The 16,794-nt window shown below is 37.4% G+C and overlaps 1 pseudogene; it reads right to left on the bottom strand.

Annotated features, from left to right (window-relative positions):
* Positions 1 to 5,806: 5,806 nt before the first annotated feature.
* Positions 5,807 to 7,853, bottom strand: LOC125923988 (ATM interactor-like; annotated as a pseudogene).
* Positions 7,854 to 16,794: the final 8,941 nt, after the last annotated feature.

Below are 16,794 nucleotides of genomic sequence, written 5' to 3'. Positions count from 1 at the left end.
ATGACAATCAGATGAGATATGTAGTATTATTTTTTAAATGTTTATTTATTTATTTTGAGAGGGGGTGGCGAGTAGGGGAGGTGCAGAGACAGGGAGAGAGACAGAATCCCAAGCAGGTTCTGCTCTGTCAGTGCAGAACCCGATGGAGGGCTCAGTTCACCGAATCGTAAAACCATAACCTGAGGGGAAACCAAGCGTCAGACACTTAACTGACTGAGCCACCCAGGCACCCCCGAGACAAATATTACTGATTGCTTTCCAATTCAATCCAGTGAAGTCACGCAGGTGGACAGAAGTTAAGTTACTTGCTTGGATAGCATGGATACCTCCAGAAAGCAGAAGGTGAGAAACAGGCTTGCATGCACATAGTTTATGAAGGAAACAAACTTAAAAGGCAAGAATAAAGAATGAGGAGAATAAATAAAATAAAATAACCCTCTAACCTTACTTATATCTTGTAGACCTCAGATATGATCCTAAATGTACTGTTTCTATTGTATCATGGATTGTGTAGCACCACTCAACTATACGATTTCGTGATTCAGACAATAACTGACTCAAGATGAGCACAGAATTATCTATTCTCTCATGATAAAGAACATTAGCATGCCAGTCTTCTGCCACAGAAGGATGATGGCCTCCATCAGAACCCTAGGGCTCTGCAATAACACTTGTTGGTAATTTCCAGAGATTCCACTCAGCGTCCATATTCACCAGAGCTACATCTAACATTATCAGATCTGCTGGGTCATATGACTGGCATGGCTGAGTAGATATCTTTATAGCCTGGGACCTGCTACAGAGGCATTTCTTATTCTTGGCCCCACTTAATTTTTTAAAATTTATTTATTTTTATTTTTTTCGAATGTTTATTTTATTATTGAGTGAGAGAGAGAGAGAGAGAGAGAGAGAGAGAGCAGGGGAGGGACAGAAAGAGAAGGAGACACAGAATCTGAAGCAGGCTCCAGTCTCTGAGCTGTCAGCACAAAGCCCATTGAGGGGCTCAAACTCACGAACCGTGAGATCATGATCTTAGCCAAAGTCAGACACTTAACCAACTGAGTCACCCAACCACCACCCACCACTGAGGCCCCTTTTGGCCTCACTTAAAATTGATAACCCTTCAAATGCCCTGAGAATAGGTTGGAGAGTTTTTCTCCAGCTCAGTACATACGGCTTCAAAATTCCAATGAGACCTACCAAGTGCTATACCACTTTGTGATTTATTGATAGGGGAATATGGTGCAACAACTTGTCTTTTAGCTAAGATAGGCTATCCTGGCTTGCCTTAGACCAGTGCATTCCTAAAAAAATTTTACATATGTAACAGCTCCTGAATCTTCATATTTCCCCTTTTATTTCCAGCATGCCTGTGTTTTAAAAGTATTCAGAGTACTTGCTACTTCCTACTTGTCTGGTCGGTTTTGCATAATGCTGTAATATTATGGACAAATGTGGTCTTCAGAAGAATGTTAAGACTGTAGGATAGCTATATATAAGTAGTTGGCTATTTCTTTCCTATGCCATTTAGTATAAAACAAAATATTATTTTATTTAAAAACAGTGTTTTTTTTTGTTTCATTGTTTTGTTTATAATTAGGTGATTCTCTTCCAATGAATTATAAATTCATCGAGCACAAAATAACATAAACATTTTATTCTTACATATAGCCACAAATATTATTAAAACATTTTGCTTATAGTTGACATAAAGATGGTGAATTGATTTGAATAAAAACTAGCTTAGTGATTATGAAGATAATAATTGAAATATACAACCTGGGGAAGTGTTAAATTGAATTAAGGAAAAAAATAGGAAAATACATGCACCAAAAGTGAGAAAAAAAGAGGAATTAAAAAAATATTTTTAATATGCTTGTAATGTGTTGACCTCCTGTGCTTTGTCTAGGATAAAGTCAGCAACGTGATGCTCTTGCTTAAGGAGCAAATGCCATTAGTGACATTCAGAGGTAAGCTGAGGATATTTAGGCATGGCTGTCTTCATTCTTCAATAATTTTGTGTTAGCACCAGAAAAATACAAGGCATCATTTTCAAGTGTATTTTTATCCAATTATATGGCTTTGCCATGGAAACAGCATAATTGAATTAAATATTTTTTTTTAAATAAAGAAAATAAACATCCTGAGGTTATTTTCATATAAAATATTCAGTATTTCCTCTTTATTTCAACAGCTGCTGCAGTTATTAAAAGACCAACTCCATTTCCATTGCTATATGTTCACGAAATCCTTTCCTACATTCCAAATTCATATTCTGGAATTGGCATACATTGCTATGCATCACATCACAGCATCTATTTAAAGTGAGGGACCAATCATGTCCTTGGATCAGAATATTTCTAGTCTTTCCTCTGGAGGAGAATTGCTACAATGGATATAAGACATAAACTCTGATAGGTATTTAATAACAAGTATTTTGTGCTTTATAGCAAAGTCTTAATTCTCCTCCAAATATGTTCACTGTGTAAGTTTAAATAATATTAAAAATTTAAACCAAGTAAGACCAATAAATTTTTTTCTAATTTGAATGGCAAAACTGATTCAGCTTTATCCTTAAGTTTTTTCCATTATATTTTTATTGTGAAGCATTCTAAATATTCAAAAACTATAAAATAAGTATTTTTTAAATTTATCTTTGAAAATCTTAATGTTTTATCATTTTTTATATTATTAAACACACACACCCATTACATTCTAGATATAGCTTTAGTATCCTCTCTGTTCCCATTTCTTTCCCATTATCCCATAAGCAAAAGTTATTCTCATTTTGTGTTCTTATTCTCATCCATGTATGTACACACATATACATTATATATACACATTGCATACATATGCATTCTATATGACATATACAGTTATAAACATTTCATTGTTCTACTGGTGTTAAGACTTTCTGGTATTTTCTCATGATTATCCTGGAGTTATGGATTTGGAGGAAGAGTACCATATAAGTAAAATGATTTCCTCATTTCATTATATCAGAGAGCTACTGATTTCAACTTGACTTCTCTTTAGTGACATTATCCTTAATCATTTGGTTAAGGGGGTGTCTGCCTGGGTTCACTACTACAAAGATACTATTACTCTCCCTTCCACACTATTCGTTGGAAGTGAGTTACCAGGTTCAGACCACACTTGAGACAATTAAGTTTCCTTACACTATCTCATGTTCCTGTGATAAAAAATGCTAATGAAGTACAACAACTCAATCTAAGCAACCCATTAATGACCTAGACATTTCATGAATGAAGTTTGGGGTCACCCCATCAGGCAAGGAACCATAACAAGCAGAGGTGCTTACTGATAGCTAAAAGAATATGGAATTATTAAGGGAAGAAGAAGGTTTAAATATCTGCTACCATCACATGATTAGTCACAAAAATAAAAATTACATGCTTTATGAATACTCCTTAATTATTTTTAAAAGAATATGTGTGTGTTATATGTGTGTGTATATAATTTATCAGAGTTACATTAAAGGATATCAAAGAAGGACTCAGACTCAGCTAGAAAATGAATAAAAATCGCCCAAGGATGGATAAAGTGACTGTGTATTATTGTATGGTGAAAGTTGACTGTTTTAAGTTTCTTTTTTTAATTCTCACTTCTCTTTAATCACAGAATTTTAGTTTTTATGAATAATCATAGGACATTTCAGGTAACTAAGGTTTGAGAGGGAAACAGTTCTTACTTTATATGAAGAATTACGACATGCTCCATTTTTCTGTAACTCTACTGGCTGGATTAACAAATATTTTAACAGAGACAAAAAAAATTTTTGTAAAGCCAAAGATCACTGCATATATATTTGCAAAAAAACCATAAACGAACACGCATTTCTCCCTGACTAGGAGAACTTAAATAAATGTTTGAACATTAAGGCAGTGACAATTCTAAAACATAATAAAATTCTAAGTTAAGGCTTTATGTCTGTTTTGAAACCCATGTTCATAGGCCACTGTGACCATAGCAAACTTTTATCTATCAGGTTAGGTTCATCTGTCCTGGATAAGTTATTGATTCACTACCAACTATTCTATGGGATAGGAATTAATACAAACATCATCCATTTAATGAGTTATTAGTCCAGTCCTTAGATTTTATTTTGAGGATTTAGTTTTTAGCAGCAAAGCCTGTGCCACAGAAGGAACTTTTTTTTTTAAAATAAAGTTAGAAAACTTACTGGCTGCACCGATTTTTCCTTTGCTGAAAGTGGGCCAACAATCAAGAATTCCTGATTTCCTAAACACAGAAAACCTCCAGAGCATGTGTGACCATGCTCCCATCTAAAAACGTGGATGTTCTTGATTACTGAAGTAGCTGGTATTCATCTTCTTTGAAGACTGGTATTGCTATCTAAATAAAGCAACAAAATGCAGAATACCATAGTTCAGGTGGATCTGTTCTATACTTGCTATCCTCAAGGCACAAATGCTACCCTTGCTGAGCCAAAGTCTTTCCTTATTCCAGGAAAGATGAGAAGTGGATGAAGATTCACTTGAGAATAATTGATTGCACTCTTGCCCTATTCAAGCTTACACAAAGTATGGAAATTTAGGGGGGGCGGGGATGTCCTTTTCTCTTTCCATTATTCTTTTCCTTAACATTTAGACAAAACTCAGATCCAGCCTGTAGGTCCACTTTGAGAAGCAGCTCTGGAGCATCCCCACCCCACCCCCACTACTGGGGAGAGCAGCAGGGGTGTTCAGCGGGCACATTCCAGTTTGAGCTAACTGGGCATGATTCCACAACGCAGCGTTTCCGCGGTTGGGATGACAGACGGTCGCTTAGACCAGAAGGATCACTGTTCACACTGGGTGCTCGCCGCTACTTCTTGAAGCAGTAATTGTACAGAAACACGTCTTGTAAGGAAAGTACTGTACGTTTACGTTGGGACCACTCCTAGTTTGTGTGGAGGAAGAATAGCATTGACTACATGAAGATGGTCTCAAAAGCTAAAGCTGGCTGTAGTTTCCCTTTGTCCCCAAGTCAGAAAAAAAGGGTGATGTCAAAGCAGATGAAGCTGCAGGCAGCCGGAGTCCCACGCTGTCTAAGCACTCTGCTTGAATCTGCTGCGTGGCATCTGAGTTCTTTAGATTTACTATCAGGAAACAGGAATTTCTCTCCAGCACCGTCAAACATTTTAGGTGCAATTTAAGTCAAGCGAGTCACATTTCAACTGAAATGTTTTGCAGATTTGAAAAGTCGGCACCATACTACCTGCTAAGCTTGGCTTCAGCTAATTGCCAGATGGGTTTTAAAGGTGTGAGATACACTTTTTTTTTTTTTTTTTTTTAAGATGGGAAGACTAACTGAGAGAGGGCAAACGGAGGCAACACAGAAACAATCATTTTTATAAAAATTTTTTAACGTTTATTTATTTTTGAGAGAGAGAGACAGAGCATGAATGGGGGAGGGGCAGAGAGAGAGGGAGACACAGAATCGGAAGCAGGCTCCAGGCTCTGAGCCATCAGCCCAGAGCCCGAAGCAGGGCTCGAACTCACGGAAGGCTAGATTGTGACCTGAGCTGAAGTCGGATGCTTAACCTACTGAGCCACCCAGGCGCCCCGAAACAATCATTTTTAGAAAAACATTTTATACTTTATAATACACTCACTTTATACACGAATTTTGTGTTTACAAGTACAAAAGGCACAGAACCTCCAAGGACCGAAGTAAAGGCATCAGTTAACTACGTTCAGTGGCGTTAACACTGTTGTCCTACCCTCCGTTCGCTGAACCGGAAAGGAAACTGTAAAGGCCGACCCACGCACGGACTTCACGTTTAGAAGTTGGAGACCGTGTGTAGTTCTGCAGTTTCTAGAGAGCTGAACCGAGATTCCATCGTGTTTCAGGCCAAATCGGCCAGAAGAAAGTTGCCCATTGCGGTTTGAGTCTCAAAGGGTCTCAAAGCCAGAATTCATGGTCTGTGTTTCTGTGCTGTTCAATTGAACTTTACTCTCTACAGCAGGTATGCTTTTAGCAGTGGAGATTCCTTCGGTTTGGGTCTCTGTGTCAGACGAATCCGTACTCATGGAAAAGCGGGAGTGTTTCAGAATACTTCCCAGAGGCAGATGGGGCTACTGTCTAAAAAAGAAGTTTAGGTCTGTCTGTGTTTGTATGTCAAACATTTCAAGGCCTAAGAAGCTCGAATTTCCCCTACAGCTATAGGACTAGGCAGAGGTATCTGCAAGGAAGACGTCAGTTTGGGTCTCTATGTCCAGCAATTCCAAGACTGGTTCAGGGGTCATGGTGTTAAACTCACTCTCTTCAGTTTGAGTTTGGATATATGAGCGGAAAAGAACTCCTCGATATCAAAATCAATTGCAGGATTCTGGGCTGGGCCAGATGGGAGCTGGGTATCTTGTCCAGTATTCGTGTCTGACAAAAGACTACGATTGTCCAGTGTCTGACGAGGCAGGTTACTTGACAAAATGTTTTCTAAATCACTTAATAAATATATAGTCTGGGTCTGATTATCTGTCATGTTCTGTGAAAGAAGCATAGTGTGCTGTGCGCTGAAGTTTATAATTGGTGAAGATTTCTCAGTATCTTGATTTAAAGTCTTAGGGTGGTTCTGAGGTAACAAACCATGAGTGACAGTCTCTGCTACTAAGCTGCTGCTTATGATATTGTCTGTAGAAACACCGTAGGACAAATGGACACTCTCAAAAATGTCTCCACACGTTACAGCTTGGTCCATCTGGACTCGGCCATCTGTCCGACACTGCATCGCACTGGTCTGAGTTTCTCTGGAGATCCCACCTGACTGGTAACAGGCATCTGTGAACGTATCAGTCTGAGCAGCTGTGGAAGAAGTTACCTTAGAACTGGATAAGAATGTCTGAGTGTGAACACTAATGGGAAGGGAGACTTGAGAACCAAACGTCAAATCCGTTTGAGAACAGGACGATCCGGAGGAATAGGGGCCGGCCCACTGTGCGGAAGGTATGAAGTGTTGTGTGGCATAAGACAGGTCCGTCTGTACATTGACTGAAGAAATGCTATTCTTCTGACATGTGTTTCCTAGTTCTTGTAAACGATTAGACCGGCTCTTACCCAAGTTCACCTGAACACCTGTACTAATTGGCTCCAGAGCAATAGGATTTACAATTTTTGAAAGAGGGAGACTCTCCTTGAGACAGCCAGCCTCGGAATCTAGGCTGACGATCAGGGTTCTGACCCACAAGGGCAGTATGTGCACAGCGCCAGGGGCGGAACCCTGATGATCCACGGGCTGGGCCGAGGAGTTGGCTATAGGCACAAAGACAGGTGTGGGAGAAAACTGCAGAGCAGGAAGTTTAACCAGAGCCACTCTGGGCTTGGGTAAAAGCAACTTCTGAGGGTATCTTGGAGGTGTTGTAAGAGTCTGCTTTCCGGCATTAGAGTTGCAAGATCTCCAAAAGAAGAAGTTTCTAGTTCTTGAGTGTCTGGTCTTGGATCTGGCTGACTGCTCAATGACTCAGTGGTCTTATTGGACAGCTTCTGGCTGCGCAGGCAGTTTTCCATTTTCCTTTTCTTACTAGGTGGCTCCCTGTGCTCTGCAGGGATCTTGTGGCCAGTTTGGTAGATAGGGGACTGTAAGGCGGTCCTGCTGGCATAGGGACAGCCGCGCGTTCACTGGAAGGTCTTGCCACAATCCTTGCGTGCCTTCTCAAGTCCCACCTGGTGCCGTAGCAGTTGCTGCACTTACTACACTTTTGCTTCTTTTCGGCGTGCGTTTTCATAAAGTGCTGTTTTACGAGAGAAAGTTGAGAAAACGGTCTGTCAGGGCCTCTGGGGCATCCTTCAATTGGACAACAGAATTTTGGTACCATTTTCAAATCTTTTCATATTGTTGGATTCACTATGCCATCCTGCAGGCGGTGGCTCTTGACCGGGTGCATGTTGAGCGCCAGGCTGTTGGGCAGGGTCGGGGTGCCCCAGGCCAGAGGCTGACAGGGCTGCCACATGGCAGAAGGGCCTCCTGTTTTCAGTTTTAAATGGATTATTGCATAGATGGAAGCACAATAATGTATTTGTTTGATAATTACATGTGTTCTAAAGAGTGATGCATGGATGCCAATTTGTAAAGAAGAGGACTGTGGTGAATTCATACTTGGTCAACGTAGCTAAGCTGGAACTATCATTCCCAGAATTCTTTCATTTCTATGGTTCCAGGTTAGCCTTGGTTGCAAGAAAAATTTGCATGAAATTTGGAAGGCAGAAGTGAAGTCCCAGGTCTGTATCTGGTCCCAGGCACCACTGAAGCGCCTTCATTATTATTGCTGATTTGTTGGCTCATTTCGTTGGTGTGGAACAATGTTCAGTCCCTTGGATTCTCCAGTTTTTAATCATTATCTCCTCCCTTAGCAGGGCTAAGTACATGGCAAAGGCACTTATTTCTTGTACACGTCACCTGTATCTTTGAGGTTAGATGCAAAGAAAACTGTTTTAGTTTGTTTTCATATAGTTTTTCATCTTGAATTCCAGTTAGTCTGTCTGAGTTCCAGGTTGTCTTTGAACATATTACTATTTGGGTACTGTTTGTCCTTGCTTTCCCCCACTCTGTGTCCAGTTATTCTCATCAACTACCGTCCTATTGACTGATGGCAATTTCAGCCCTCCACCAGATTCAAAGTCAATAGCCTTTCATACACTTCTTCACCAGCTCCTCTTTGAGGTCACTTAATAGTGACTTTTCTTTGGTCATCTGACTTTATATTACGTTTTTGGCCTCCTCTCCCAATTGTCTAAGGTCCAGTTATTGTAACAAATTTCTTATTCCATAGAACTCATATCGGTTCTGCTTCCTTGATTGACTGCAGTGATATGAGTACCTTCTTAATTTATCTTTCAAGTCTCTAAATCTCATTTTCATAGCTATGCGTTTGTCTCATGGGAGGCATGTAACTTACTCAATTCTTTCTTGGAATTTATTAATTCTGTTTACCAGAAATATGCTATTAGACAATCACAATTTTCTTTTTTATTCATTTCTTGCTTACTTTTTTTATTTTTATTTTTAAGTTTATTTATTTATTTATTTATTTGAGAGAGAGGGAGAGAGAGAGAGAGAGAGAGAGAGAGAGAGAGAATACAAACAGGCTTCAGGTTCTGAGCTGTCAGCATGGAGCCCAACGTGGGGCTTGAACTCATGAACCATGAGATCATGACCTGAGTCAAAGTTGGATCCTTAATCAACTGAGCCACCCAGGTGCCCCTCACTTTCCTTTTTAATTTTAGAAATTAGTTTTTGTTCTTTCTCTAAGTTATCTTTTCTTGTATTTTTTTTGTCTTGTTTTATGTTCCTTATTTTACGCTTTTAATAATTTTGGATATTCCGTTGTATAATATCTTTCAGATGGCCAACTATTTTCTGAAGTTTTCTGGAGAATCTCAATCTGCTCTTTATTGTGTCTATTGCCTCTCCTTTCTGGTAAAACTTTATACATTTTGTAATTTTGAAATGTGAGCTCTTCTTCATGGATCGTTTTTAGTGGAAACCACTTTAGACCTGAAATGAGATTATGCTCTTTTCCAGTGTGGTTTTTATTTTTTTCTGTCAAGCACCCAATGGTTTCACTGGTAAAGAAAATCATTGTATAGCAGCAGGAGCAGTACTAGTAGTAATTTTTGACTTGCAGAATGTGAAAGTCATTTAAAATCTAACCCTGATGCTTCTACTCAGAGGAGACTCCTATTCCCTAAACTCAATATGCACCTTGATTCATGTAAGTGATTTCATTATCTCCCCATACTTCGGGGAGAATTTTTATTAGCATGTACAGACTAGCATCCTCACTAGATTTTATCATCAAGACTTAAATTATTTCACATGTTTTAGTATGGGTATTTGAATAAGTGGTTACTTTTGTCATTCAAACTATATAATTGTGTGTGTGTGTGTGTGTGTGTGTGTGTGTGTGTGTATGTGACTATATAACTAGTAATGAGAAACAAAACATTTTGGTATTACATATTATCAGTGGATTTTATATAATTTAACTGTTAATCTGTATTAAGTTCTCACAGATTAAAATTTATAAAATTTAAGACCTTTTAGCATTTTGATATGTATACTGCTGTATTTTAATGTATTTTGTTTATTATGTTTTAGTATGTATTTAGTTACAACATTAATCCCTTTGTACTTGAACTTAGTATGTCAGTCTTGATAAATAACTTAATATTTCTGAGACATTATCACTTAGGAATAATACAAATACAGAAATTCCAAATACAGGAAACTAATTGATTTGGGGCTTAAATGCTAATGAAAATTGTGCCTTTATAATTATATTGAATGAAACAGAGACTTCATAAACCAAACACGTTATAACCCAGTGAAAACAATTTACAATAAATCCACTCATTATTTTTTTTCAAAAAAGAATTACTGATTACTTAACGTGTTAGGTAGTGTGTTGGGAATTTACTGGTGAACAAAAGCTATTTCCTATCCTTATGACCATTTGCTAGTGGAAAAGGTGTACACTAAAAAATATAATGACACTAAACTTGTAAAACTAAAACTAAGTGATAAATTAAAAATAAAATAAACACAAGACCTATGACAGTATGTGGCAGCGAGATAACGACCTAATCTATGGAATCATGGAGAGATTCCCCAAGGAAATGATGCTGCAGGCAATATTTAAAGTAGATAACTAAGCCATGCAGATGGCTAACAGGCACATGAAAAGATGCTCAACATCACTCATCATCAGAGAAATACAAATCAAAACCATGATGAGATACCACCTCACATTTGTCAGAATGGCTAAAATTAACAACACAGCAAACAACAAATATTGCTAAAGATGTGGAGAAAAGAAAACCCTCTTGCACTGTTGGTGGGAATACAAACTGGTGCAGCCGCTCTGGAAAACAGTGTGGACTTTCCTCAAAAAATTAAAAATAGAACTACCTTATGACACTGCAATTGGACAACTAGGTATTTATTTAAAGGATATGAAAATGCTGATTCAAAGGGGCACATGCACTCCAAAGTTTACAGCAGCACTATCAATAATAGCCAAATTACGAAAGAGCCCAAATGCTCAGCTGATGAATATATATATGTACACACACACACACACACACACACACACAAAGCGTGCACGTGCACACACACACACACACACACACACACACAAGAATATTACTCAGCTATCAAAAAGAAATCTTGCCGGGGCACCTGGGTGGCGCAGTCGGTTAAGCGTCCGACTTCAGCCAGGTCACGATCTCACGGTCCGTGAGTTCGAGCCCCGCGTCGGGCTCTGGGCTGATGGCTCGGAGCCTGGAGCCTGTTTCCGATTCTGTGTCTCCCTCTCTCTCTGTCCCTCCCCCGTTCATGCTCTGTCTCTCTCTGTCCCAAAAATAAAATAAACGTTGAAAAAAAAAATTAAAAAAAAAAAAAAAAAAGAAATCTTGCCATTTGCAATGATTTTGGATGGAGCTAGAGTGTATTATGCTAAGCAAAATAAGTTGGGTAGAGAAAGACAAATGCCATATGACTTCACTTATACATAGAATTTAAGAAATAAACAGATAAAAATAGGAGAAGGAAGAAAAAAAAGGAGGAAGGCAAACCATAAGAGACTTTTAACTGAAGAGAACAAACTGAGGGTTGCTTGAGGGGAGGTAGGTTGGGGGATGGGCAAAATGCGTGATGGGCATTAAGGAGGGCACTTGTGATGAACACTGGGTATTTTACGTAAGTGATGAATCACTAAATTCTACTCCTAAAACCAATATTACACTATATGTGTTTTTTAAGTTTATTTATTTATTTTGAGAGGCGGGAAAGGCAGAAAGAGACAGAGAGAGAGAGTCCCAGGCAGGCTCCACACTGTCAGTGTGGAGTCCCATATGGGCCACAGTCTCATGAACCGTAAGATCATGACCTGAGCCAAAACCAACAGTCCGATGGTTACCTGACTGAGCCACCCAGGTGTCTCTATCCTATATGTTAACTAACTAGAATCTAAATAAAGCCTTACAATTAAAAAAAAAAAAGTGTAAGTAATAAAGTAGGTAACTAGGAAAAGATAGGAGACAATGGGGGAGTAAAATTTTGGAAGATGAGACATCACGTGCAATTGAAAAATATTCAATTTAAGACAATACAGAAAAAGGGCAGGGCAGCTAAACCTGCTGAAATCGAGACCAGGATGCATGGTGAAATTTGGAAATAGGTGAGGCATGTACATATGTGACAACATGCTGAGAATATTGGTTTTAATGTAGGAGAAGTTTGGAGCCACAGTAAATCTATGGGTGTGCATGGGAAAGGGAGATTTTTAAAAAGTCTTCTACTTTAAATTGATTAGTCTTCATTGATGGTGTCCAATCTTCTGTTAATCTCATATCAAATATTTTTATTTTAGATGTAGTATTTTTTATCTCTAGGTGTTCAACTTGGGTCTTCTTAAGAAAACTATCTTTCATGTCTTTCCTTATCATCCTAACTTTTTCCTCTACCTTCTTGATCATATGGAGTAGGTTTACAATAGCTTTTTTAACTTCATTATCTTCTAAACATTCTATCAATAGATAGATTGATAGATAGGTAGATAGATTGATAGATCAATAGATAGACAGATTCTGACTCTGTTATCATTCATTTTTTTTCTCTTCATTAGGGGCTTTATATCTATTTTTACATGCTTGGAAATTTTTTATTAAATGTCAGATATTGTGGATTTTGCTTTGTTGGTTGCTGGCTGGACTTGTTCAAGGTAAGCAATTTAAAGGCATAAAAGTATATATTAAATAAGTTAAGTTCTGGGGGTGCCTAGCTGAGTCAGTTAAGCAACCAACTCTTGATTTTAGCTCAGGTCATAACCTCACAGTTTCATGAGTTCGAGTCCTACTGAGAGCACAGAGCCTGCTTGGGGTTCTCTCTCTCTTTTTATCACTGTCCTCCCCTCTCTGTCTCTCTCAAAATAAATAAATAAAAACTATATACATACATATGTATGTATGTATATATATATGTGTATATATAGTTTAAGTTCATTATTATTTTTTTAATGTTTTATTATTTATTTTTGAGAGACAGACAGAGATAGTGTCAGCGGGGGGAGGGGCAGAGAGAGATCCTGATCCGAAGCAGGCTCCAGGCTCTGAGCTGTCAGCACAGAGCCAGACGTGGGGCCTGAGCTGAAATCGGACACTTAACCGATTGAGTCACTTATGCACCACCATTATTATTTTTTCAAATATATATGTTCTTGGGGTGACTGTATGGCTCAGTTTGTTGAGTCAGACTCTTGATTTTGGCTCAGGTCATGATCCCAGGGTCGTGGAATCAAGTCCCTCTTCCGGCTATTCAGGGTGTTTATAATTCTCCCTCCTCTCTCTTTCTCTCTCTCTCTCTGCCCCTCTCTCCACTTGTGCTATCTCTGTCTAAACAAACAAACAAAGAAACAAACAAACAAACAAGGCATTTTCTTTGACTGAGAAAAGATCTCTATTGGGGCTTAAAAATATGTCAAATAGTGCACACTGAAAATGCAAACACTGACATATACTGTACCTGACATCCTGTCATTAAGTTTGGATCCAAAATAGATTAAAAACACAAAACCTTCTAAGTGTCCATATATTGTTGCATGGTCAACTATTTTATTCTTTTGTTTGGTTGATTGGGAAATTCAGATTTGGAAGTACAAGGAACTATGGTGCCAAAGTTATCTTTTTCTTACTAAACTATGTAGTTCTTGAGGAAGAAATTATGTCATAGACACTACTGTGTTTTATTATAAGGATATGGTATCCTTTCTTAAATTATAAATATTCAAGAGTTTTCATTATTAAATATTACTAGTATGAAATAGAATATGAATGCTGTCTTAACCTGTAAGACAAACTTTTTTTAGATGATACATATTTTTGTAATAAATCCAACCCACACATAACAAATAAGCAGTCCTTCTGAGAAATTCATTTTTAAAGTAATAATCCTATCAAAATCACACAGTTCTTTTGACCAGAGGTTATGCTCCCATTGCTGCAACTTTTCAACTGATGACATAATTTTCAGGATAAGAGTGTTTAAAGATAAGCCACATATACCTTATAGTTAAAAAAAAACATTTTTTTGCATACAGAACAATATACAAAATAATGTATCCTCTGTCAAGTTTTGTCAAACGTTAACTGCAGATTTCATGTGTATATATTCATAGGCTTGATAAAGCATTCATTTGAGATTTTTAAGTTTTAACTGAATGCTATCATATTATACATGTTCTTTGGGTAATTTGCTTTGTTTTCTTTATACATTTTTTTTTACTAAGTAATATTGATATATACCATTGCACATCATTGAAGTTCAGTTAGTTTCACTGTATATTACTTTTCTCTGTCCTTGAATTTCACATAACTGAAATCATACAGTATATACTATTCAGTGTCTAGCTTCTTGCACTTAACTTTCTGTCTGTGGGATTCAGCCATGTTGTTGCATGTAGCTGTATTTTTTATTGATATGACTGGTTAAGAATCAGAAATGACATAGGATATAATTGTATGCAGAGTTTTGGACTTCTTCCACAGTCCTCTATGCAGTATGTTCATTACTTTGTCCCTAGTTTTTCATCCGCTTTGCCTCACAAAGTCTCTGACCTCTGCCTTCCCTTCCCAGTGAGATCAGAGCCTTCTTGGGGTGTAGACTCCTGCAGGAAGAACCTGAAAATGTCCTCAAAGAAGATAAGGTTAGACAGATTTTACTTGCTGTGCTTCTCTTTTCTCAAGGATAGTGTCTTTTAGATATTTTCTTAATTTTTCCAGTTTCTTCAGATAATTTTGTTTTATTTTATTCCATTTTAATAATTGTTTTTGACAAAAAAAGTTATTCTGATACCAGCTATTTTAACATTCCTGAACTACAGAAAATCCTTTATGTATAATTTTTTTGTGTTTTTTAAATGTATTTTGGGTAAATTTATCTTTTCCTTTCAGATTTCTTATGACTTCTTAAAGAAATTGAATCTATGTAGTTAAAAAGACATTTTACCTTTTTTTTTCTGGTACAATTTTTTTTTTTAATTTTGCTTTTTGATTTTAAATCTATGTTAAACCTGAAATTTATTTTTATGTATGTTTTCTATTTGGAGGTATTTTTTTCTTGTGTAGGTAAACAGTTATTTGAGCAACTATTTATTAAATAATGCATAGAACTATTTATACAATCTGCTTAAATATGTATAGAAAGTATAATGCATTTTATAGAGTAAGTCTTTTTAAATATTTACTTAGATTACATTTGTTGAGAAGCCTATTATGCCAGGCACTATGCAGCCTACAGCAAAAAAATACAGCTGCATTTTGGGGATGGATTATGCTAATTGAGAAGACTCCAATTCTAAAATAATGCCATATGACTAAGGTTTACCTATTCATAGACACTCTTAATGAATCACAGATTCACTTTTGCTGTATTTTTACAATGCCTCTGTTAGTCAGGATTTTCCAGAGAAACAGAATCAACAGAATCTGTGTGTGTGTGTGTGTGTGTGTGTGTGTGTGTGTGTGTATGTATGTATGTCTCTACACTATCTACTGATTAATTACAAGGAATTGGATCATGTGATTATGGAGGTGGGCAAGTCCCAAGAACTGCAGGGCAAGTAAGCAAACTGGATATCCAAGAGAGCCAATGGTTTAGTTCCAGTCCAAGTCCAAATGCCTGAGACCCAGGGAGTTAATCACATAGTTCCCATTAGAAGGCTGGCAGGCTCAAGACCTAAGAGCTGTTGTCTTGGTTTGAGATTAAGGTGGAAAGGAAACCAGTATCTATCTCCATTTAAAGGAGGTCAGGCAGAAAAGGATTATCTTTTATTCAGGAGAACATCAGATGCTTTGTCCCATACAGGCTTTCAACTTATTGGATGTGACCCATCCAATTGGGCCTCATCATGAGAAGTAGAGAACAATCTACTTTAGTCAGTCTGCCAATTTAAATGTTAATCTCATTCAAAAGCACCTTCAAAGAAACACCCAGAATACTGATTGATCAAATATCTGGACACCCAGTGGCCCAGTCAAATTCACATATAAAAGTAACCATTTCAGCCTCCAAATAGAAATGGTTAACAATCAGGCACAGTAATTCATTTCCTATTTTTATTTGTCATAATAAGCAACAAGGAAGTGTTATATAAATGCCATTTATCATTGGAAAGCATTTTTTGATGCTTAAGTCTCAAGCTTTGTGGTAAGTACTGGAAAGTTACAAAACTACTCTATGATATTAAAGAAACAGTTGTGGGACGTGATTAAATATGAGTAGGCCAGGAAGAACTTGCAGGCAGAAAAGATGGCTTGCCAACATCTCTCAGGTAGCCAAAGAGTTTGATCAAGAAACAGAAAGAAAACCAATGTGGTGAATCATAGTATAGATCAAAGCAAAGATTTGGGTCTACATTCTAAGAAAAATGAAAAGAAATTGACAGCTTTCAAACAGAAGAGTAACATATTCAATTTTCATTTTTGAAAGATCATTCTGTCTTCTCTGTGAAATATATGAGATAGAGATAGGGTCAAAATTGGATGAATGTAGTATAGTTATAAAAGACACGGTGATCTGAACAATAGCAGAGATATAGAGAACTAACTATATATACAAATAGAGGAGGAATTGATAGCATTTACTGAATGATTGGGTTTAGCGTAGGATAAAGGAAGGTGTCAACAATGATCCTTTTGCTTTTTGATCTAAGGAATTGTCCAAGAAATTCTAAGGAATTACCATTTGCTGAGAGGTAAAATGCTACAGGAGAAACA

Source organism: Panthera uncia, chromosome B1, assembly GCF_023721935.1.
Source record: "Panthera uncia isolate 11264 chromosome B1, Puncia_PCG_1.0, whole genome shotgun sequence".
Lineage (NCBI taxonomy): Eukaryota > Metazoa > Chordata > Mammalia > Carnivora > Felidae > Panthera > Panthera uncia.
Note: the sequence above shows the minus strand (reverse complement) of the source record. Positions and strands in the feature narration are given on the sequence as shown.